A 13388-nucleotide genomic window follows, 5' to 3' on the forward strand; every position below is an offset into this window, starting at 1 on the left:
GTCAGGGGATTTCCAGGATCCTGGCTCTTCTCCCTCGCTGGCCTGCCGGCTGACTGACCACGGGCAAAGTGCTCCCCCCTCTTTCCGCCTCCATTTCTTTCTTCTTTTGTTAAATGAGTCAGTTGGATGAGATAAGTTCTGGCTCTTCGTTGACACTCAAAATTACTGGCTTTCATATTTTCTTAATTTTATTTATTCCACAGCAATCCATTTTAATTATTTAAAAAATCAGAAAATATATTTAAGGATCAAAAAAAGATAATCATATTCCAAGCAGTCAGTTTACCATTAGCGGTTGATCTCTACCTTTCTTGACTTAGAAAATGTCTGTGTGGCTATAAGTACATATAGATAATTTTTCTCTCTGAGCATTCTTGTTATAAATTTGAAATTAGGTTTAGAGAGAGGGATTTATGGTGCTGCATCAAAGATACTCCCTGCTGCTCTGATATGATAGGGTTTTAAATCTCAATCATTTACAAGGACTGGCCAGAGCCCCAGTCAGAAGAGCTCTCCAAAGCTTGTGCCAGGAATTTTTGCATACAGCTTCTCAGTGACAAATATTATTCAAAACTGGACTGCAGACAGGTTCTCTTTCTCCTTTCCAAAAGGGACATTAATCTCTGATTTGGAAAATGATTAGTAACCTCCAGGTTCCCTTTTCCTATCTCCTTTACCCAGTGAGGCCTCGAGTCTTCGGTTTTAATGTGTGATGAATTCCATATGTATGGTATAAACTGTATCCCACATCTTATCCTTAGCAACTAGTGTTTCTCCAATGTCCAGAACTGCTTGGTTCCCAAAAGGAGATGGAATATCCAGCCAGAGCCAGTGTGGAGTATTTAGTTACAAGCTCTAACCTCAGAGCTCTTGGCTCTTCACCTCCTTGAAAAACCTTGGACATTTCTCCCTTTGCTTCGATTTCCTCATCCATAGAGTGGGGAAAATATTTTCTGTTTCCCAGGGAAATTGCGATGGCTGACGTGTCTCCAGTTCCCTGTGACCAAGTACCAAGGCCTTTGCCCACTCTTGGGACTGATGTTGACATCAGAAATTAGAAGAAAACAAAGACCCCTGTGATCACATTTCGTCTCCTGGGGTCTTTGGAACCCTTTCTGGGCTCACTGTTTGTTCACAAACAGGTACAATGAGAGTCCTGGTTGAAGGTCAAGGCTGCCCTAGCTTTGAGAGGCTGCAGAAACCTTCCATCTTAACTCATGGCAATTGCTGCCAAAATCTTTTCTGTGATTCCAGAGAGACCAGAAAGATTTGGACTGGGTGCTCCTTACATGGTTCTACTGGCTGCTGTCCCAAGCATATTCTTCAGGTTATTGAAAATATGGCTTCCTTTTACTTTGGAATTAATCTCATTCACTTTAAGCCTTCCCCCCAAGCCCATCCCTTGACATACAGTATTCCCTCATTTATCACGGGTATTATGTTCTAGACCCCCCGCCCCCCCATAAATGGTGAAAATGCACGAAGTAGGAACCTTACATTTATTTTAGTATTTATATATATTTTAAGGCTTTATAAAGCCTTCCCATACACTTATAAACCGTTCCCAGTCCCTTATTAACCTTTCCCACTCCCTTATTAACCTTTTCCACACTTTTATAAACACTACTTATGTTGTTAAACATATTCTACACTCTTAAACCTACGAAACTTTAGCAACATACGTATACAGTACTGCAAAATCCTGCGATATAGCAAAAAATCCGTGATAAATAATTAAATACAATATTTTTTAAAATCCCGCAATACAGTGAGGCTGCGATAAGTGAACCATGATATAGAGAGGGACTACTGTACTGGTTCTTCAAATTTTTGAGTCATGGGCCTTGTTTATACTGATAAAAGCAATAGACCCCGCTCTCCTGAAATATGTAAAGCCAAACAGTTCTGCAGATAATTTCAGTAGCTGCATGAAGTCCCTGGAACATGCCCGTGGATCCTAGTGGAGCATCCTTGCTCAGTGAGTTTTTCTTTGGTACCATTTCCAAGCTCTCCTGGATGAGATGCTGGGATGAGTGTTGCAGCCAGTCCCAGGCCCACTGTGACTTCTCTGTATGATTTTGGAATGTCACCAGCTCTCCAGGAGGACTTGCTTTTCTCAAGTATAGTAAAGGGAGATATAGGAGCTGATCTACCACTAGATTTTGTTTTATGATTCATGGATTGTAGAACTTCTTGATCAGCTATTTAATATTTTTAAGCCCAATTTCATCCCACTGGGGGACAGGGAAAGAGACTGACTTTGCTCAGTTCCAAGAGTTAGTTCTCCCTCCTCTGGTGGTGCATTGATTTGACTCCTGATGGGCAAAGAGCCCCAACTGTAATACGTTCATGTTTCTTTTTTCCCTCTTATTTATATTATACATTCATCTTCCCTTCTCCCTCTACCCTTAACACCTTTTGGAAAATAAAGAGGAAGGAACATGGTAGTAACTGCTGATTTTTGAAATAAGGGAACCATCAGCTTGAATTGTGAAACTTCATGGTTGTCCGTGTTTTTACATACACAGGTTGAATACAATCTATGACTAGATTGAATATTTAAAACACCAAAATACATATTTATAAGTTTATTTTAATCACTATTGTCATAGCAGTCCAATTCAACAACATTGGAGCTCCTATTTCATGATATGTTTTTGGATGATACAAAGGTGAACAAGGCAGCCTGTGACGTTTTTTATGATATCCTCCTGCACAAGATAATAAAGTTATATTGCATGATTATACAGTTGAAACATATCAAATTATGTAAACATCTTTACTGAGGAAAAGTTCCTAGCTTAGAAGTGATAATTAATTCCAAGCAACTGGTAGGAACTGATTAAATATGTTTGAATGGTGAGAAAAATGAATGAATGATTTTTTTAAATTATATTTTATTGATTATGCTATTACAGTTGTCCTGATTTTCCTGCCTTTGCCCCACTCTTCCCAGCAGACCCCCATTCCCTCAGGTGAACCACCACCATTGTTCATGTCCATGGGTCATGCATATAAGTTCTTTGGCTGCTCCATTTCCTATATTGTACTTTGTGTCCCATGGCTATTCTGTAACTACCTATTTGTACTTCTCAATCCCCTCACCTCTTCACCCATCCCCCACAACCCTGTCCATCTGGCTACTATCAAAAGGCTCTCCATATCCAAGATTCCATCTCTGTTCTTGTTTGCTTTGTTAGGTTCACTTGTTGATAGATATGTATTTTTGCCATTTTATTGTTCCTAATTTTGATCTTCTTTTTCTTAAATAAGTCCTTTTAACATTTCATATAATAATGGTTTGGTGATGATAAACTCTTTTAGTTTTATACTTGTCTGGGAAGCTCTTTATCTGCCCTTCCATTCTAAATGATAGCTTTGCTGGGTAGAGCAATCTTGGCTGCAGGTCCCTACTTTTCATGACTTTGAATATTTATTGCAAATCACTTCTAGCCTGCAAAATTTCTTACGACAAATCAACTGACAGTCTTATGGGAACTTCCCTCTAGGTAACTAACTTCTTTTCTCTTGCTCCTTTTAAGATTCTCTCTTATCTTTATTTACGTTTTGGCATTTTAATTATGATGTGTCTTGGAGTGGGCCTCTTTGCATCCATCTGGTTTGGGACTCTCTATGCTTCCTGGACTTGCATGTCTATCTCCTTCACTAAGTTAGGGAAGTTGTCTTTCATTATTTTTTTAAATAGATTTCCGATATCTTCCTCTTTCTCTTCTCCTTCTTGCACCTCTATGGTACAAATGTTGGACCTCTTGAAGTTGTCCCAGAGGCTGCTAATACTATCCTCATTTTTTTAAAAATTCTTTTCCATTTTCTTTTTAAAAATTTTATTGTTGTGCAATTACAGTTGTTCAGATTTCCCCCCATTCCTCTTCCCTGCTCCACCCATCCTCCTGTTCCCACAGTCAATGTCTATGAGTCTTTTATACTTGTTCCTTGATTGCCTTTTCTTCTTGTTCTGATTGGTTGTTTTTTTGTTTTCTTATGTTCCAAATCATTGATTTGATTCTTAGCTTCATCCACTCTACTGTTTCCCTGTAAATTGTTCTTTATTTCAATTAGTGTATTCTTTGTTTCTGACTAGATCTTTCTTAAGCTGCTGAGGTCCTCACTAAGTTCCTTGAATATCTTAATAACCAGTGTTTTGAACTCTACATCTGATAGATTGCCTATCTCTATTTTGTTTAGCTCTTTTTCTGGAGTTTTGATCTGTTCTTTCATTTGGGCCATGTTTCTTTGTCTCCTCATTTTGGCAGCCTTGCTGTGTTTGTTTCTGTGTATTAGGTAGAGCTGCTTTGACTCTGTGTCTTGGTAGTGTGGTTTAATGTAGTAGATGTCTCATAGGGTCCAGTGGTATAGCCTCCCCTATCACCCAAGCTGGGCACTTGAAGTGCACCCTCTGTGTGAGCTGAGTACACCCTCCTCTTGTAATTGAACTTTGGTTGCTGTTGACAGATCAACTGGAGGGATTTACCCAGGCCAGTCAGCTACAAGGATTTGCTTTGACCACTTACCACCAAATTCTGCCCACTGCAGAAGATCAGCTGTGCGGGGACCAGGTGGTGCTGCTTGGATGTGGTCTGTAGTTATCCACTGGGTGGGCTGGCTGTGGGGTTTCATGGGTGGTGCAGGCTAAGGTCAGCCCCCACCTGTGTTTTGCCCAGGGCCACCCTGCCTGAGCTATAAAGCAATTTGAGATGGTTGCTCCTTGTGCTAGGCTTGGAGATTCCTAGGCAAAGCCAAGCTCTAGATTTAGGCTGGCTGCTGCTAGTGCTGGTCCTGGGGCTCACTGAGGCCAGCTGTTGCTTGTTTGAGAGTGTGTAGAAAGCTGTGCAGCATGAGCTAAGACCAGCCATTCCTATGGAAAAGCAGCTTGGGTGGACCCATGAGTTAGGTGGGGTGGAATCTCTGGGGATATCCAAGGCAGGTCAAACAGTGTTAGCCAGGTTGATGGAGTCTCAGATATGGCACCAGCTTGCCACCTCTTTGGGGGGAACAGTTTAGCCCGGGGTCAATGGCCTCTGCTCTCCTTGTTGCCAGAAACTTGAAGTTCTCCTGTATACCACTGGTGCCTTTCAAACTGCTACTCTGGTGCTGGAGCTCAGAGGGAGTGAGTCTGTCTGTGTAGGTGAGTCGTGTGTGGGTTCTTTAAGAGGAACTGCTTGGGGCTCCAGCAGTTTCTTCTACTGACTCAATCCCCACTTTTTTTTGCAGCCAGAAATTGTGGGAACTTATCTTCCTGGCACTGGAACCCTGGGCTAGGGGGCCTGGTGTGGGGCTGGGATTCCTCTCTCCAGAGATATTCCTTCCGAATTTTTATCCACCACACGTGGGTGTGGGACTAGCCTGTTCCATGTCTGCACCCCTCCTAACAGTTTGGATGGATGTGGTTTCTTTAATTCTGTAGTTGTCAGACTTTCATTCAACTCGATATCTGATGGTTCTGAGTGATGGTTGTTCTGTATTTTAGTTGTAATTTTGATGTGCTTATATGAAGAGGTGAGCTATGTCTGCCTACCCTGCCATCTTAAACGGAAGTTCCTAATGAATTATTTGGTAGATAAATAAATGACAAAACAGGAGAGGAAAAAAGGAAGATAAGTTGCACCCTTGAGGAACTCACAGACTGATAGGTAGCTATGACTCAGTAAGCAGAACACCCTTTGCCTACCAGTATGGAGGTATTATTTATTATTCAGCCATAAATGGTAGCTATTATCGAATGCTTCATTTCAGTGTTCTGAGTATTTATTCAGCTGAGCATCTTTCCAGCTTTCACTCTCTCAGTTACTTTAGTTGATGCTTTTGATGATTTGTTATTGTGTTGGAAGATCATTTCCAGAGTATATTAAAAGAGGGACCTTTTAGGATTCATCAAGGATGATTTAGCATTTTACGAAAGGACACATTCTGTCAATGGGTTCTTTGAAAGGTTTTGCTTGCTCTCCTGCAGGACTTTTAAGTGTCTCACCATTTATTTTTACTGAAGGACCTTTCAGTGCCCTGTCCAGGTATTTTAAAAGTACTTACAAGTCTTTTTGCTAGAGAAAATGTGGAAGAACTGTTTAAGAACATCCTATTCCTAAAGTTACTGTCCTTATAACTTGTTTATATAACATTTTATGTGATGATAGTGATAAATTCTAGACTGTTTGGCCTTCCCTGGGTTTAAGTATCATACAAATGTTGTTAAAGTTTTTTTTTTTTTTTTTCTTAACGAGAAGAAAAGACTACATGTTTCTTTTTTAATATCTTGAATTTACAGCCATCAAATTGGAAAACACCTCTTCTGTGGTCCTAAAATGGCTGCAAGTGTGCTAAATATGAACAGTCATAGGGGAACAGACATAGCAAGTTTTGCAAATTATAGGAACCATCCTGACACTGTGTAAGCCTGTGTTTAACAGTGTCTTGAGAAATGGCAGCATCATTGTGATAACTGCCCATTCATCCATGAGGACTGCTTTGAAGGGTATGTAAATAGGCATAAGGCCTGTAGGTAGAACTTACTTGTCTTCATCGTTCTGGATGTCTTAGGTGGCTTTATAGTTGACTCTAGATTCCCTGGAGCATTTCAATATTTTAAAGATCTTTATCAACACTCCAACTTGGGATAGAAATCCATGCAAAAGTATATTTTTGTGTTATTAGTAAAGGCAGAAGAACAAATTTGGGTTTCTCCCAGTGTTCAGTTGTACTTCACATTTCTCTTTCCTTTTATGTCATCAACTTTTTCATGAAAGACCTTGAAGGGAGATGGTAACAAAACTGGGATTGAGGCAAGTAGCAATATCTCTCACATGTCCCAAATGTGGAACATGAGCTCAGTGTTGCTCTTTCTTGAAGAAGAAAGCCTGACTAAAAATCACCCAGAAGGTTATACTGTGCTCGTATCCAGATCTTCTGTTTGTTCAATTTGACAGACTTCAGTCACAATGCAAGCAGATTTTTAAAAGAAACGAATGCAAAATGACTTACTAGTAGAATAATGTACATACGCAAGAAAAAAAAAACACCACGTCACTTGGCTGTACTGGAGGAGTAAGGGATTTACTTCACATCTGCTGTTCTTTGCCTAATCACTCACTGCTTCCAATTATTGAGAATATTCCAATAGGCACTTATACCTGAAAAATGAGACCTACGCCACCCAATTACCCTCCCTGCACAGGGACTGCAAGTCCCAAGAAATGGGCCCTTTCACCATGTTCCCTGGAGGAGGTATTATGTGTTTTAGTTCTGCTGTGCTGAAAACAGTTGACAAGTTCTTCTTGGGAAATTGCTTCAGATCTCACAATATTTTCCTCCTAATAGCCGCAGCCGTGGTGAATTCTTGACCTTTGAGGGTGGGTTTTATTTTTTGAAAAAAGCCTAAAGTAATTTGAAGCTATGTGTTGTGAATAAAGGGAAAGAGCAATAAAAAAATAAATCAATAATTTAAAAAAATAAAAAACTGCAAGAGTTTCAAATAGTCTGTGGGTCTGAATAAGTGAGAGCACCAGGTCAAGGGAACTCGGAGTACACTGACCTTTTTACTAAGAGCTGGCAGAGAGATCACGGCGTTTCGATACAGCCCATGCCATAGAAATGAGTGCTGGCTTTAGAGAGAATGCTGTCTCCTCACTGTATGACCCGTGACAGGTTTCTCAGACTTTCTGAGATTCAGTTTCCTTTGGTGGAAAATAGTTAAAATACCATTTTAGTGGCGATGAAGATTAAATGAGAGCTTCTATGCTGAGTGTCATGTAGTAGGCACTCTGTAAATCTTTCTGATTGCTCCTTTGTACAAGCAGAGATCAGATGCCATTCCCATTTCCCTTCATAAATGCATTCATTTTGTAATTTACAGTCATAAAATCTTTAACTCTTTAGAAGTTGACAAAAATGGAGGGAACAAAAATGATGAGCAATTCTTTTAAAAGAGCATGGCCTCAATAGGTGAGCAAACATTAATCTGCAGGTTATTAGGTTCTTTGTCTTTTTCTTTACTTTTTTCTTTTCTTTTCAAGTAGGCTCTTCATGTAGGGGTTTCATTATTATCCAAGATGAAGTTGAGGTTTAATGTTCCGAGTAGTGTGCACTTGGGGAGGGGGTGAGTCCTCTTATTTCCTGTAGTATCTGTAACCAAAGTCATGCGCACAACTTGAGAGATGAGCTGACATAAACTTGGGGAAGGACTTCTTGGCTGTGTTCCCTCTGAATTCTGAATTCCTCTGTGCTCTTAGAGGCAGAGACATAAGAGACCCAAGGTGGCAGTTCTGTGCCAGCACCAGGCCTGCTGCCTGTCAGTGCAGTTGCTTTTGTCTGTCCCACCCTGCTTCTCAGAAGCCATACCAGCCTTGCTTTTTTGTGCTGTTGCTATAAATGGGTCGGAGGCCAGTGGAACATGAGCAGGAAGCATCAGCTGCTTTGGCTTAATCTTTTCAAGTGCTGCAGCATTTCTCTCTTCCTTTAGCATTATGATATGGATGTTTTCATTGTCCCACTCAAACTTCTGGAGAAGTGGCTGACAAAAGGGCTTCCCAGTCTGTCAGGTGGAGAGATCGATTGTTAGGCTCAGAAAAACGACACTGAAGTCCAGGATTTCCAACTCCCAGTTCACCTACATACCATATGAAACATCTCTCAGACAAAGATGTAACAGGATTGATTCAAACTTCAGAATTCCAGTGTACTCTTTTGGAGGGGAAAAGAGATCCTACTTTAAATTTTTTAGAAGTTTTGAGGACTGATTGGTTAAGTTCCTTGGTGAACCAATTGGTTAACTTTCTTTGTGGGACTTGTCCTTTTAAAAGGGAATCCTGACACCCAGAAGAATGTATTTCTTATAGTCATGTCTTTAGACTGCACCATCAGAAAAATTGTGTGGGTTAGAGCAACTTCTTGGTGCCCTCCAGTACATATGTAGGGTGGGAAATAAGAATTTCATAGTTTTTCTTTAACAAGCTGTTTATGGCAAACATAGCTCAATTTCCCATTTTTGGTTAATTTTCAGCTCAAATATATTTTTTAAACATTTGGAGGAAAGGGACAGGTAGCTGCTAAGAATCCAAGAGACTACTGTTTTGAAAACGCAAATGCTTCTGTTTTGCATTTACTTGAGGAAGTAGGATAGTTTGCCTCACATCTAACTATTCCTTTGAATACAAATATTCTTTAAATGGCATTCTTTTGAGTTGAGTACAGAGTCCAACTCTGGGGGGAAATCACTGGGTCAAAATAACTGGATATCATTGCATTCCAGGGGCCAAGAAACAGAACGATGTTATTTTTGGTAGGCTCCCAGACACAGCAAAACCCACACTCAAGATACCTTCATAGTTTCCTGTGGTTTTCTCACTAAAGAGAAATAGTCTTTCTTTTGGAGGGTCCAGGATGGCTAGTTTGTACATCATCAGCATGATATTGCTGCTTTGAGGTTATGTCCCAGCAGGCTTCATTTAGGAAATTTGATGCACTATAATTATTGCAAACTGAATTAAGCTAGTTTCATTGCTTCCAATAGTACAGATCTTTTTGATAGAAATTGGTAGCTTCCAATCCTTACAGGCTATAATGCTACCATGTGGTCTGTAACAATAAAGTCAAGTCTTAGACCAAATTTTGCCACACAAGCGGACATTTATTAGTAAGCAGGCAAGTGAGTTGTTCAACCTGTTCTTATAGACTGAGCAAAGCTCCAACTCTCGTCCTTTCCATGTGTATCTCACATCAAAGGTTCAGTGGAGACAGATGAAGACATATTCTCGTTACATGATAAACCATCCTACCTTTTGGTTGGATCAGGTGATGGAATCCTCTGTTAAGTCTCCAGACCCAGGTCTAGAACCTTAGGCCTAGAATGCCACTTCAAAAAGTGTTTGCCTGGTTTCCCAGATCCTTATAACCACATGTATATGTAAGGTTGGAGGTCCCTGTACAAAATTTCCAGCCAACCTATGTATCTTGAACACTATTGCTTTCATCAGAAAAATTATTTCTCTGCTTCTTTGTGTTCTAGTGAATACTAGGGAATCCCCCTAGTACAAATTTAGATATCTGTAGTTGATACACTGACTCTATAGGCTGGACTTCTAATTAGTCTTTCAAATGTGACTCAGTCACCCCTGGAGCATGCATTCCTGAGTAGGGTACCTCAAACACCAATTAGCTTCCCCTAGGATGTAAAGGGAGGGTGTGTGGTACATATCATGCATGTGCACACTATGCATGCTGTACGTTATAGATACTATGACAATAGGTATCCCTTAGTTTGACCTTGGAGTATTGTGTCTTCCATATTGTTGCCAGCCGTTGATAAATGACTTGAAATGTCAGTTGACCACTGGCCTGTCATGATGAATTAGGCAGAGTCATGGATGAATATGGGTAACTATAAGTGAACATTGACTGTGTAAGACAGTACAATGTTGAATGTTTTAAAATATAGAAAGATTTAAAATATGGGACAAAAATAACAGTTGGGAGGTGGTAAATGGAATTAGTCTGTTCTAAGGTTAACATTGTCTTGGAAGAAGGTAAATGTGTCAATTAACGTTTGACTATAATAAGTCAAGGATATATGTTATAATTAATAGACTTAAGACTAAACAAATAGAAACATTTTATAACTTATAACTAATGATGTGGCAAGTCTAATGAGAAAATTTTATAGAAGAAAAAAGGAACATAGAATGAATAAAACAGATAAGGAACATAAGGAGTGGTGGTAGACTTAAACTCATATGCATCAGTAATTACATTAAACATAAGATGACTAAAGGTTGTAGTTGAAAGACAAAGATCAGACTAGATTTTTAAAATTATATGCATTATGCAAACTATATCTTAAATATATGGATATTGAATGATTGAAAATAAAAACATGTGGAGCTTCTGGATTAGCAAACACATGGAGATTCAGGGAGAGTGGCGCCCTGCACAGGCATGGAAGTGCTGCGCCCCTTCCCCATCCCTTGCCTTCTGCATCTCTTCCATCTGGCTGTTTCTGGGCTATATCCTATCAAAATAAACTGGTGACTTAGATTAGCAAGTTGGGATCTGGTAATGATTTTTAGGTGTTCTTCCAAAGACTTGGAATTGTCTTAGGCAGAACACAGTATGCTAAAAATCGAGCAACGAACAAATTCAGCGGCTATCCACTGTATCACAGTGTCTATGAAACATGTGAATTAGTCAGAAAGTTTTATGATTCAGCTTTTAAGTGTCAACTCACTATGCCCCAGGTTTGAGAAGGGATGGTATTCAAACTAGTCAATTTCATAGGTCCCATTTGATTGTCAAAATTACGCCATAGTTTTAAGGAAGTATGCTGATAAAATCTATAATATGTCAATGAAATATCAACAAGAAATGAAAACATACAGTGTATATGATTCACCTTTTTCTGCAGTGAAGAATTTTACAGAAATTGCTTCTAAATTCAGGGAGAGATTTCAAGACTTGGACAAAAACAATCCAACATTATTGAGAACTATGAATGATCAACGGATGTTTCTGAATGAGCATTTATTGATCACTTAGGATTATCACAGAGGCCTTTCTATAGGCATGACGTGTATGCTCTAAACAGCCATAACAACGTTCCAAGGAATCTCTAACACTCTGTTTGATGCCAGAAGCCAAGTGCACCCTTCTGAGGCCTGGGTAGAAGTGAAGAGGCAGATTTTTCTTGCAGCCTTCACAGTGCAGGCTGCAGCAAGGATTCTGAGAGAAGTAGCCTTCGAAGGTTCTTTAGAGAGCCCATATTGAATTGGTATGATATATCACTCAGAAAGAATCATGATAGGTGAACTGATAAAAATGAAGTTGTGTGTATATATTTAAAAAGGAAAAGGAAAAGATGGAAAAATGTATATAAGTATAAAATGTATACATTGTAACACTAACCACAGGACAACTCGTATAGCTATGTTAATATCAGACAAAATAGACTTTAAGATATAAAGCATTACTATGTATTACTGTTAACTTTCTAATGATAGGGTTTAATTTACCAGGAAGGTAGAATTCTAAATTTGTATATCTATATACACCTAATAACATGACAACAAAGTATACAAAACAAAAATTTATAGAACTGTTAAGAGAAATAGACAATCCATAATCACAGTGGAAAATTTTAACATATCTTTCTCAGTAATTGATTCAAGAAGCTGTAATGGGGGGAAAAAAACAAGAGTTTTTTTCTTACTATGTAGGGAAAAATCCAGTTCTTCCCCACTGTGTTTCTCTCCTGTGAGTCTCCTTTACTCCTCACACAGAATATTTTACTCTGGTCACCAATAGTGTGGATGTTTTTTGGCACCCCAAGCAAGTCTCTGTCATACCAGCTGGGTGTCCTACAATTATGGAAGAGATGCATAAAGCGTGGCATGGAGGAAGGATGTGGAGTTCTCATGCCCTCTCCAAACTGTGCCACTCTTTGAATCTCCATGTGTTTACCAACCAAGAATCTCTTTAAATCTCATACTTTGGGGATTTTATGGAGGCTTTGTCATGCAGGCACGAGCGATCATTGCTCCGTTTTCAACCCTTCTGAAGAGAATGGCTTCTAGTCATGGCTTAATCTTTCTGGTGACCAGCCCACATTCAGGAGCCACCCAGAGCTGCTTCATTAGAACAAATGACACTCCTACCACTTTGGAACTCCAGGGTTTTCAGAAGCCCTGTTTTAGGAACTGGGATCAAAGACCAAATGTTAGAATAAGAGATGTTCCTAGTGTTCTTACTTAGGAAACTACAAGGGTATTTTTAGGATCTCTGTGCCAGGGATGGGGGTTAGAGACCGATATATATATATTCTATTTTCTCTCAGAGGCATACAAAAAAGAAAATTAATAAAGGTTATTGAAAATTTGATTAATATAGTTAATAAACATATTCCAGTGAACACACTGCCTCAACTGTGAAGTACATATTCTTTTCATGAATGCATGTGATATTTTTTACAAGAATTTACCATAGACTGATCATTAAGCAAGTCTCAACAAATTTCAAAGATTAAAACTATCAGAACATGTGCTCTGATTCCAATGTAATTATGCTAGAAATCAGTAATAAACAGATAACTAGAAAATCATCCACATTTGGAAATTCAAATATATATCCCTAAATAACTCATGATTAAAGAAGATAGAAAAATTAAATATTTTAAGTGAATAATAAGAAATATTTGAATTAAAATTTACAGGCATACCTCAGAGATATTGCAGGTTTGGTTCCAGACCACAGCCAATAAAGAGAATATCTCAATAAAGCAAGTCACATGAATTTTTTGGTTTTCCAGTGTATGTAAAAGTTATCATTACACTATTGTGTGATATTGCAATAGCATTATGTCTAAAAAGTGTATATGCCTTAATTAAAAA

General features: G+C 39.0%; 1 protein-coding gene and 1 pseudogene across 3 annotated transcripts in view; both read left to right on the forward strand.

Moving 5' to 3' along the window:
• Positions 1–13388, forward strand: part of ATG7 (autophagy related 7) — a 290543-nt gene that overhangs the window by 125553 nt on the left and 151602 nt on the right. The gene's annotated exons all lie outside the window — the stretch shown is intronic.
• On the forward strand, positions 975–11769 carry LOC150004947 (putative N-acetylated-alpha-linked acidic dipeptidase; annotated as a pseudogene).

The sequence above is a fragment of the Furipterus horrens genome, unplaced genomic scaffold, assembly GCF_987537825.1.
Source record: "Furipterus horrens unplaced genomic scaffold, mFurHor1.1.pri manual_scaffold_7, whole genome shotgun sequence".
NCBI lineage: Eukaryota > Metazoa > Chordata > Mammalia > Chiroptera > Furipteridae > Furipterus > Furipterus horrens.